We start from the raw sequence: 12,305 nt of genomic DNA, 5'->3' as shown, positions 1-12,305 counted from the left end.
ATTAGAGAAATTGTGCATTTCCCTTTGAAATGCATAGAAAATAAGGTCATTCTAAAACAAGTATTGCTTGCCAAAAGCCTAATTTGTGATGAAAAAAAACAGAACTATAAAAGATATAGATATAGATATATATATATATATATATATATATATATATATATATATATATATATATATATATATATATATATATATATATATAGTTATAGATTTTCTAGGTGTGATAAGCTGTGATAAAGTTATGGCCAAATGAATGGGAGGACAGGTGAAAATAGCTGTTGGCGGTTATGGTAAAATAGCCTGTGGTTACACAATGCACATTGCCTGGCTGTCCTGCTGATCCTCTGCCTTTAATACTTTTAGCCATAGCCCCTGAAAAAGCATGCAGCAGATGAGGTGTTTCTGACAAGATTACCTGCATGCTTGTTTCAGGTGTAATTCAAACACCACTGATGCAGGACTGCCAGGCAACTAGTATTGTTTAAAAGGAAAATAATATGGCAGCATTTTGCTTCAGGTTTCCTTTAAAGGTACCTGAACTGAAGAGGATATGGAGGCTGCCATATTTACTTCCTTTTAAACAATACCAGTTGCCTGGCAGCCCTGCTGATCTCTTTGGCTGCAGTAGTGTCTGAATCACACAACTGAAACACGCATGCAGCTAATCCAGTCACATGCTCACATGCTTGTTCAGGGGCTAGGGCTGAAAGTATGTCAGAACATCAGGACTGCCAGGCAACTGGTATTGCTTAAAAGGAAATATGGCAGCCTCCATATCCCCTCTCACTTCAGGTGTCCTTTAAAAGGAACCGGAGGTAAGAGACATATAAAGGCTGACACATTTTAAATAATGCACATTGCCTAGCTGTCCACCCTATTGAAGAGGTGTTGGATTGCCTTTCTAGCCTGTCTCTTCTTTGTTGGGAGAGTCGGTGGCCTTGGATCTCTGGAAAGGCTGATCAGGGCCGAGTAACAACCTTGAGAAAGTTAAACAGACGTCTCCTCCCAACAGATTTATATATTTTCTTGGAATTGCACTGACTTTATCTCTGTGTGCTGCAGCAGGTGTGAGAGCTCTGGGGGAGATCACTGCGCTCACTGTAAACACCCGGTCATGTGCAGAGACTATCTGTATATTTTTATTTTCACGTGCCAGCATGTTCTCCATATTCATGCAGATTGCAGAGCAGGATTTGATGAGGCAGAAGATCATATTGACTACTTGTGTCAGTGCTCAGCTTTCAAGATTCAGTGAAATGTTAATAATTCAGCCTTGCATTTACATTTAGTGCAATTTGTATTCAGCCTGGGATTGGGCCAAGCAACATCAACAGCAGTAAGTGCATTCGATTGGCTCGATGCAAAGCTGCATACAGTGTGCATTAACTGCTTGCCGACCGCGTCACGCTGATGGGCGTGGCCGCCGCGGCATCCCCAGGACCGCCTAACACTAATCGGCGTAAAGTCCTGGGGCTTCGTTTTGCAGGAGTTTGCGCTTGGTAGGCGGAGCTCCACTCCGCCTTTAGTCTCCCAGTGGCGATCGCCGCTCTGAGACTTAGATGGTGAAACTGCCGTCTAATTAGGGTGAACAGCGCTGCGATCTACAGCAGCACTCTAGAGTGTCGGCGGTGATCGGCTGTCAGTCTGAAGCCTATGACAGCCAATCACAGTGATTGGCTGGTGGGGGGAGGGAGGGTTATAAAAATAAATATAAAAAATACTTACAAAAGACAAAACAAAACACTGGGGGAGCAGTCAGACCCCACCAACAGAGAGCTCTGTTGGTGGGTAAGGGGGGGGGGGATCACTTGTGTGCTGTGTTGTGCGGCCCTGCAGCTTGGCCTTTTGGCCTTAAAGCTGCAGTGGCCTATTTTACAAAAAATGGCCTGGTCTTTAGGGTGGGTAACGCCTGTGGTCCTGGAGGGGTTAAAGGACCACTCCAGCAAAAAAACGTAAGCAGTTAAAATCTGACAAATGACAGGTTTTGGACTAGTCCATCTCATCTTGGGAGATTCTCAGGGTTTCCTTTGTTTTCAAAAGCATTTCCTGAAAGGCAGTTGCTAAGTCTAATGCTAGAATAGTATGCAAGTGAGTAGGGAGGCTGGGTGTGGTATCTTACTATTTTGGCCATTCAGGTAATTGTTTTTGAAAACAAAGAAACCCTGGAGATTCCCTATGAGGTCATGGACTAGTCCAAAAGCTGTCAGTTCTGTTGTCAGATTTCAACAGCTTACTTTTTTTTTATCTGGAGTGGTCCGATAAAACAAACTGGAAAACAAGACTTGGATACCCACCTAAGAGGGAAGGCTCTGAATCCGATAGAGCATTGATGGCTAACCTTGGCACCCCAGCTGTGGTGGAACTACAAGTCCCATGAGGCATTGCAATACTCAGACAGCTCTAAGCATAACTCGGGGAGGCAGAGGCATGATGGGATTTGTAGTTTTGTCACAGCTGGAGTGCCAAGGTTAGCCATCACTGGTCTAAAGCCTTCCCAGTCCTGCATTGCCTCATTCCGCCACTGTCCCCCATTCAATATTCACACCTTCTGGTGTCTTAGGAAGGCTTCAGAAGCATTCCCCGAGTAATGCGTGTGCATCCGTACTGTGTGTGTGCTGGAGTCTGGACTCACATGTGCGCTGTGCAGATCTGCTCGTTTTTGGTAGTACTCTGGAACACTGTTACTTTTGAAGGGTGCCTGAGAAGGTATTCGGCCTGATGGCTGAATAATTTCATCGTGGGATAGCGGTTAACCACTTCCTGTCCCTATGAAGTGAAAACAAGTCTCTGCACTCTCCTCCTTACAAAATCTTAGATAACACTGTTTACTTATCTCTGACCTGATAACATCACTACAGAGTTGTAAAGTAAGGACAGCAAACCCCTCTCCTCCTCCCAGGGAATTAAATGGCTGAGTTTATTAGTAAACAAGTGTAAAATACACATTCCAGGAGCAGACAGTAGCAGATTGTATATACATTACTTGTTGCATCTAATATATTATCAAAACAAATAGACAAATTTAAATGTGGGTTTAACCACTTTAGGATCGGGGGGTAGATATGCGTACTGACACGTTACGATCCCCGCGCTATTTTCGGTTCCTCCACCGTCGCAGCCCCCTCCATCTGTGATCAGGATGTGAGAATCTTTTTATTCTCAATCCTGATCACCGTTCCAGTATCTTCCGAGAGCTTGCAAAAGTCGCACAAGCTCTCAGACCCAGAAACACGGTCTCAGTAGCACCATCTTGTGGTCAAAAAGTAAAAATACACCTAATTATACCAGTATACTGTTTTACATAGAAAGTTTTTTATTTTATTACTTTTAACCCCTTCCAACCTTGCCCCACAGTTACAGAAATAAAACACTTGGTAAAAAAAAAAAAAAAAATTTTTTTTTTACATAAAGTTACCTTAGGGACTTTTCTAATATGGATGTCATGAGTATATCACTGTTAATTTTGCAAAAAAAAGTCTTGTAATAAGTGAAATAGTATTAAAAATCCCTAAATGGAAAAATGCTCCTTTATTTCCAGATAAAATATTATCACTATACATTGTACTAGGGACACAATTTAAACGTTGTAATAACCGGGACAAATGGGCAGGGGCGTAGCTAGGGGTGGGCGGGGTAGGACAAGTGCCCCCGGGCGCTGGGTCCCTAGGGGCGCCCAGCTGTGACCTGTGTTTTTTTTTTTTATTTATTTACCTGGTTACTACCACTGGGGACACCTAAAGACCTGGTTACCTATACTGGGGGCACCTATTTTGGGGAAACTGCTGCCAGATGAACTGTATTTTTGGGGAACCGCTGCTGCCAGATTAAGTGTATTTTGGGGAACAGCTGCCAGATTATATGTATGTTGGGGGAACCACTGCTGCCAGATTGTGTCTATTTTTGGGCAACTATTGTCAAATATCTGTATTTTGGAGGAACCTCTGCCAAATTACATGTATTTTTGGTGAAATGCTGTCAGATTACATGTATTTTGGGGGGAAAAACTATGGCAGAGCTCAAACTTCCCTGCCAGACCTTTTACACCACTGCTAAGGTCATGTATATTTGTCCCCACCCATTACCATGCCCACGCCCCTTTTTTGACCTTACAGGGCGCATTAATAGTCTTTGTCCCCGGGCGCTGGAAACCCTAGCTACGCCTCTGCAAATGGGCAAATAAAATGTGTGGCTTTTATGTATCGAAGCACGTTTTATTTTAGTTTCAAAGACTTTTTTATTAGGTAGCCATAGAAAGGAGTTTACATGCAGTTATTAAGAAGAAACAATCAATAGGCACATGTTAGTATCATTAATTGAATACAGAAAAACTGCAGATACATACATTTTGTCAGGTTACAGTATGCAATTGGTGCTTTATGTTTGAAATAGAGGCCAGTCTCTAGAGCTACCCAAAGGTTGTCTTAAGATCCAGACTAGATGTGGTCTTAGATGTAGGTAGCCTGTAATTAGTATTAATAGTATAACAATTAAACAAAAATGAAGAACAACGAAAATGGGAATGAAAACACAAGAAAATAAAAAGAAAGAAAAAATTAATACAGAGTTGGAATTGTTGGTCACCTGAACCCCAGCATCCTTAGTTATTTATGAGAGGGGAGGAGGAGAGAAGGATACACTTCTAATGCAGGGCCTTGGTTAGGCCTGATAGGCCTAAAGAGGTATCTAGAAGGCTCCCAGTTGGCTTCTTACTCCTGGGGAGGACCCATTCTGTATCCAGGGGAGCCAGATTCTTTCAAAGTGGTCAGTTCTGTCCAGTAGGTTTGCCTTAATTTTTTCATTAAGCATTTTGATATGTATTCGGTGTAGTACCCTTGTGAAAAATAATTTAGGTTGACGCCACTGCGAGGCTATATATGTTTTGGTTGCGTTTAGAGCAAACTGAATAAGTTTGTGCTGTGCAAACGTAACATGCTCAGGTTGTAAACCTAGCAGGCATGTAGCAGGATTTAGCTCTAAATGAATTAATAAAATATTTTTAAGTTTCTGAATAATCTTTCGCCAAATAGAGGCAACCTCTGGGCAAACCCACCACGTGTGATACAGTGAACCTACATCTGGACATCCCCTGAAACAGAGATTAGATTGATCTGCAAAGATGCGGTGCAGTCTTTCAGGAACCAGGTAAGTCCTGTGGAGAAGTCGAAGTGAAACTTCCATATCAGTTACATAAAGGCTGCCTTTAGAAAGTGTGTCGAAACATTGATCCCAATCATTGCTATCCAGATTTTTCTGCAGGTCTTTCTCCCAGGCCAGCTGAAAGGAACACTTAACATCCTGAGGCCTAGCATTCAATGTGGAATATAGTAGAGATAGTATGCCCTTGCGTAATGGGTCTGACGTACAGATAGATTCAAGCGTTGTTAGAGGAACACTTTGGCCTACTTTAGCTATTGAAGTCAAATAGTGATGCAATTGGAGCATTCGAAAAAGTTCTGACGGTGGAATTGCTAAGTCTGACATCATAGTCTGTTTAGAGGGGATCTTACTTCTATGAAGTAGGTGTTTTATAGAGCAGATATTATTATTAGTCCACCATTTAAAGTTAGGGCTTTTTAGCCCCTCAGGGAATTCAGGATTATGCAGTATCTCAATCAGCTGGGAGGGATCAGACTGCAAGTGGTGCTTAAATCTTACCCTTTTCCAGATGGTTATGGTATGGTAAGAGAAAGGCGAGGTCTGCTGGATTGCAGAATTATTCCATTTTTTAGCCCATAAAATACCTTTCCATGTTAAGGGATCCATACAATCATTTTCCAGTTTGACCCATAACGGTGTATGTGGCCCCGAGTAGACTGTTGGGATAAAAGCCAGCTGGGAGGCCTGGTAATATTTGAATAGGTTTGGTACGGAGAGACCCCCTTCCTTTTTATGATTCATCATGGTGGTCCTAGTTATTCTGGGCCTTTTCTCAGCCCAGATAAACTGGAAAATTTGTTTCTGTAGGGGTTCTAGTTCTTTCTTAGTTACGGATATAGGGAGGGTGCGAAAGTAGTACAGTATTTTAGGCAGTAGGGTCATTTTGATTGCAGAGATTCTACCTGCCCAAGAGATGTTATAATTCATCCAAGATTGAATTAACTTCGAAAGGGCTTTATAAAGAGGGGTATAGTTCCAATGATGGAGTTGTGAGGGGTCTACCGTTATTTTAATGCCCAGATATTTAAGGTAATGCGGCTGGTGTTTAAAATTAAAAATACCACTAATGTATTTGCCCATTCCTTTTGGGAAATTACTAAACATTGCTTCTGATTTGGAGAGGTTGAGCTTGAGACCTGAGACACCCTCAAAACATTTAGGGGTTTCAACAGGTTAGGGATAGATATCACAGGGTTAGTCAGTGTCAAAAGCACATCGTCCGCAAATAAGCTTAATTTGTATTCTCGGTCACCAATCCGATATCCCTGGATATCTGGGTTTAAACGAATAGAGTTCGCAAGGGGTTCCATGATTAGTGCAAAGATTGCTGGTGACAATGGGCACCCTTGGCGTGTGCCTCTTTGTATTAGTATAGGGCTTTTGGTACTCCCAGGTAACTTGAGATAGGCTCTAGGTGAAGAGTATAGCTGGCGAATGATATGAGTAAATGCCCCCTTAAGACCAACATGATGCATCACTTCAAGCATATAGTTCCAGGAGATGGTGTCGAAGGCCTTTTCAATGTCCAAGGCCAACGACACCACCTGTGACCCAGAAACCTTTGCATGGTGGAGTATGTTAATAGTTTTGCGGATATTATCCGCCGCTTGTCTGAATGGTACAAACCCTACCTGATCCCTGTTTATCAAAGCCGGTAGGACTTTATTGATACGGATAGCTAGTATATTTGTTAATATTTTATAGTCCTGATTCAGCAAGGCAATGGGCCTATAGTTTTTGGTGCTAAGCTTGTCACGATCAGGTTTGGGGACAGTGGTTATATGAGAGTCTAGAAATTCTGGAAAGGTCAGGGGTTTAGTTCTTAAGTTGTTGAAACATTTGACAAGATAGGGGGTTAGTGTGGCAGAGAACTTTTTATAGTAAATAGAGCTTAGGCCGTCTGGGCCTGGGGCCTTATGGAGTTTCGTTTTTTTTTATGACATCATCAATTTCTTCATCAGTAAATTTTTTGTTAATTTCTTGGACTGCTTTAGTGGTTAGTTTGGGTAGGTTGAGGGTTGCTAGGAATTCAGGGACATTTACCTGAGCAGGGGATGGATGGGCTGAATATAAATTAGAGTAGTATGCATGAAAGGCTTGATATATTTCTTCTGGGTTACTAGTAACTCGACCATTAGTCATGCGGATCTTATTAATAGTGTTAAATTTTTTTTGGTTTCGGAGTTTGGTGGCCAGCCAGGAGTCTGGCTTGTTTGCATATCTGTAGTAGCTAGCTTTGGTTAGTCTAAGGGCTCTTTCCGTAGATTTTGCTAAAATGACATCTAGTTGTGCTCGTGTATCCTTTATTTGTTTGAGGAGATAGAGGGTTGGTTCTTGCTGATGGATGCGCTGAAGTCTAAGTAGCTTAAAGTGCAAGTTATCAAACTGTTCCAGAGAACGCTTCTTGACCCGAGAGGCGGTTTTAATCAGGAACCCCCTAACAGCTGCCTTATGCGCCATCCACAGAGTAACTGGTGATATATTGTTTACATCATTTAAGTCAAAGTATTCCTCAAGGAAATCAGAGATCTGGGCTCTGGTGGACTGATTAATAACCAGGGATTCGTTTAAGCGCCAATGTGGGCGCGAATATGTCTGTGTGTGAAGGTCTACACTAAGGAGCAGGAGGTCATGATCCGAGAAAGTAACCGGAATATGTCTTAGATAGCGTAAGGATGGTGTAAGTGAGGATGTAACTAGAACATGGTCGATTTTCGCATAGGTTCCATGTGCACTAGAAAAATGGGTATATCCTCTCTTTTCACCGTAAAGTTCCCTCCAGACATCTACTAAGAAGTTATCTTCAATCATTAGGGATAGCTGAGAACGTTGGGCTTTAGTTAATTTATCTGGTGACAGTCTGTATTTATCAAGCCTCTCATGCATGGTCAGATTGAAATCGCCACACCATATAAACATTGTGTTAGGCCCTATCTCAAGGTTGCTCTGGATCTCTGTGAAGACCTGTAGCGCTTTATCAGGAGGGGCATAGCAGTTGATTAGATATAGCAGCTTATCGTAGAGTGAACCTTTTAAGATTATGTAACATCCTTCTGGGTCTAGGTCAACAGAGGATATTTCTATGGGTAATGTATTTCTTATTAATACCGATACACCTCTGTGTTTTTTATTAGTTCTGGCATGAAGCACAGTAGTAAAGTGTTTGTGAAAAAAGGTGGGACAGGAGGACACAGAAAAATGTGTCTCCTGCAGACAAATAATGTCTGGTTTATGCTTTTCTATTTCTAAGAATGCCTTTCTCCTCTTCACTGGGGCGTTAAAACCCCTTACATTAAGAGATATCAATTTCAGGGATTCCATGAGGTTTAATTGAAAGGTAATTATTAATGCAGCCTAGAGTATTAGGGATGTGGATTTTTCTGTCAGGGCAGGTGACCAACAATGAAATTAAAACATTAACCAACTTTAAATGAACAGCAGGCGACTTGCAACCCAGCAAGTCCCTGAACCTTAAGATAACAACACATATTATCAGGAAGGCAGCAAAGGAGAACTTACGAGTCCTCCCCAGCATCTGCCTAGAGTCGAGGGGAAACAACATATTTAACCTGAGTGAGGGGAGACCAGATAAGATGGTTACGAGGGAATTTACCCTCTGTTTGTACTGTCCAGACCCGTCTTCACAGAAGCAGGGGGGCCCAGGGGGGAGAGAGTGAGCCAGCTCCTGCGTCCAGGCGTCAATATCAACACCCCGGCCGCAGCAGCCAGCCAGTCCCCACATCGGGCAACCCCAGCTAGAGTTTGAGGGGCCTCCATAGGGAGCTTTTATCATTTATGGTTTAGTGTAAATCATATACTGACATTAGCTATGTAAGCAGGGTGACACCGTCCAAGCAGGAAGTTATGTTTCAGAGAGCAGTTGTTTGTTATCAAGTGGTATCGGGGGCCCTCCAGCAGAGGCCTACCGCGCAGGGGGTGCCTGCAATTCCTGGAGCGTATATAGCATAATGCCACATGTGACGGTATCTTGTATATGTGGTCACCAGAGTCCTCTCATGCCAGGGTAGGCCGGCTATCAGGGTAGAAGTTTCGTCCCGAGCATATGAAATTGTTAGCGTTGAAGGCCTAAATGACGCCCATAGTTCATAGTTAAATATTCTGGCGCTAGGTGTCTTCCTTGGGCACGGTGGGTGGTATGTAGGCATAGTGTTTGCAAAAGTTCGCCATGCCATAAGGTGGCAAGCTGAAAGGTTGTAGGGATGTCATTCAGGGGGTCTAAATATCTCAGGCGCCAGCCTTCAGGGCCAACATAGTAGTGGCAGTATAAAGGGACATCATTGATGTCTAAGGTAAGGTAAGAGTAAAGACAAGTTGAGAGTTAGGTAGATTACACTTATCTTGGGGAAGAAGCTGGTGATCTAGGAGCAGAGTTCGACCTCCGTCCGGATGACTGCCATGTACGTTCAGGGCGTTGTACTCTAGGGGTATCCGAGGCTTGAGGCAGAGTCACGGAGATGTTCGCCGCTGCTAAGATGCGCTTGCCTTCCTCCATTGTGGTGACACGGTGGATTGTCCCCTGTAAGGTAAAAATTAGGGAGCACGGAAAGCCCCATTTGTAGCGTATATCTTCTGTTAGCAGGGCCTGCGTCACCGGCCGGAACGATCGCCGTTTTTGTAGAGTTAGCGGTGAGAGGTCCGCATAAAGTTGCACAGACGTAGGGACCCCTGGTAATGCAGTTAGATTTCGCGCGGCCGCCATTATCTGCTCTTTCGTTTCGTGGTAGTGAAACTTGAGAATTACGTCTCGGGGTAAATCCGGATTCCGTGGTCTTCCCAGGGCTCGATGGATTCTGTCCAAGCGCAGCAGTGGTGGATCTAGCTGCGGCAGGATTGCAGAGAATAGGTTTGTGGCCACTGCGCGGACATCTGAGAGGGACTCAGGCAGGCCCCGTATTCTAATGTTGGATCGGCGGGCTCGATTTTCCTGGTCCTCTAGCCTGGCTTCTAGAGCCTCGATTCTTTGCTCGTGTGCATCTAGGCGCTTCTTGTCCTCAGCTAAGGCGTCCGCAAAGGAGTCCAGCCGCTGTTCGACCACGTGCACTCGCTCACCCAGGTCACGCAGGTTGGTATTAATGCTCGTGACTGCATTGTCCAGCTCCTTCTTGAGCATTTTGTGTATGGAGTTCAGTAGAGCTGAGTTGTCTTGTTTCGGAGGCGTGACGCTGCCTGGGGAACTTCTGCTGGATTGAGGAGAAGACTCTGTTGACGGGCTGGGCGTCTTGTCCGTCGTGGCGGCGGCCATCTTAGGGCTGAGGCCTTCAGAGCTGCGCGCAAACAGTTCGGGGATCGTGCCCTCCTTGACCTTCTTTTCTTTCCCTTTCTTGGTCCGTCTCCTCGTGGACATGTCCCGGGAGCCACCTCAGTAAGCTGAGCCTGTTCGTGGGGTCTGGAATGCTATAGATAGCCTCTTATCACTCACTCAGGCACGGAGCTCGGCTGACCTACATCCGATCACGCCGACGCCGCGCATGCGCCCCCAAGCACGTTTTATTTTAAAACTATAACTGCTGAAAACTGAGAAATCATTTTTTTTTCTGTTTTCCCTTATTCTCTTTACAATGCATATAAAATAATTCATAGCAAAAACTACCACCCAAAGAAAGCCTAATTTGTGGCACAAAAAACAATAGATCATTTCAGTGTGATAAGTAACAAAGTTATCGCTGAATGAATGGGAGGAGTGCTGAAATGTGAAAGTTGTTTTGGTTTTTAAGGGAAAAAAACTGTGATCCTGAAGTGGTTAATGTACAATAGAACTGTTTACATTAAAGCGGAATATAACCCTGCATTTCAACTTTGCTCTAAAACATTATTTACAGTATATTATATGCAACCAGCATTTTTTTTTTACTAGACCAGCATTGGAAGGGTTACACAGGGCTTTAAAGTTCCTGGAGATTTCTGCAGACGCATCGGAAGCTGAAATAGATACATTTTGTTTACATAAATGTATCTAATGCTACGTACACACATGCGACAACGATCGTTCGTTAAGAACGACGAACGAACTTTTAATTGATGAAAGAACGACCTAAGTAAAGGTAGTTTTAAAATGTGTGTAACGATCTGATCGTTAGAACGAACGTTACATCACAGAAAGCAACTATTGCGCCTGCGCATAAAAATGAGAAGTTCCATGGAGAAATAGTGAAATGCGCATGTCAAGCCTAGTACGAACGATCGTTTCCAACGATGTACTACTTTTGCAAACGATCGTCGTTGGTTAAAATCCGCCGAGACAGAACTTTCTTTTGTAGCGATTTGGCTCGTTCGTCGTTTGCCTTAATAGTCGGTGGTTCGTTTTTTGTAACGATCGTCGTTGGTAAAGATCGGGGAACGATCGTTACAAACGACTATAGTCGCATGTGTGTACGCACCTTAAGTGTTGAATGTGACTCATCTCTCTGACTGAGAAGGAGCTTGGAGGACAGCCAAAGAGTGTGTAACATTTATCAATAGATACATATAACTAAATAGAATGTAGCAATCTGAACTTCTGCATTTCTCTCCACGGAACTTTAAACCTCTGTGTTTAACCCTTCCAATGCTGGTCTAGTAAAAAAAAAATGCTTTTTGCATATAATATGCTGTAAATAATATTTTAGAGCAAAGTTGAAATGCAGGGTTATATTCCGCTTTAAGGGCTCTTTCACAGTGGGACGTTGCGTGTCGCACAACGTGCCCCTAATGCAGCGCATGTAGGTTATAAAATTGGACGTTATTTTGCATTGTTATGTGTCTCTTGGTGCGCCGTTTTCATTGCATACTCATGGAACGAAAACAGCCACGAGTTGCAATTTTTAAACCATTACTGAGCATGTGCAACACACAACGCAGCAAATGTATTGCTAAACGCACAGCATGCAGCACTTTCTAAATATTGCTACACGTTACACACAACGCAGCGTGTGCACTGTGAATGTCACACAGACTTTGTATTGATGTGCGTTAGTCTGCGTTGGAACATTTTCTAACGTGCGACTTTAACGTCCCGCTGTGAAAGAGTCCTAAAGCTGCAATGTATGAAAGTGGTTAGATTGTGTATTTTTTTCACTTTTTTTTTATTATTTTCTTTTTAACCAGTTCGGCCTTTCTGGACGAGCTTTTTCGTCCAGAAAGGCACTGCT

At 43.3% G+C, this 12,305-nt stretch overlaps 1 protein-coding gene across 4 annotated transcripts in view; it reads left to right on the top strand.

Annotated features, from left to right (window-relative positions):
• The window catches only part of ATRIP (ATR interacting protein), a 105,618-nt gene that overhangs the window by 78,321 nt on the left and 14,992 nt on the right, over nucleotides 1-12,305 (top strand). The window contains exon 13 of one of the 4 annotated variants that reach the window (XR_011023812.1): nucleotides 5,028-5,142. The exons of the other annotated variants lie outside the window; for them this stretch is intronic. The gene's annotated coding sequence lies outside the window, so the exon portion shown is untranslated. The remainder of the gene's footprint in view (nucleotides 1-5,027; nucleotides 5,143-12,305) is intronic. 4 annotated transcript variants of the gene reach the window in all.

This window comes from Hyperolius riggenbachi, chromosome 9, assembly GCF_040937935.1.
Source record: "Hyperolius riggenbachi isolate aHypRig1 chromosome 9, aHypRig1.pri, whole genome shotgun sequence".
Lineage (NCBI taxonomy): Eukaryota > Metazoa > Chordata > Amphibia > Anura > Hyperoliidae > Hyperolius > Hyperolius riggenbachi.
Note: the sequence above shows the minus strand (reverse complement) of the source record. Positions and strands in the feature narration are given on the sequence as shown.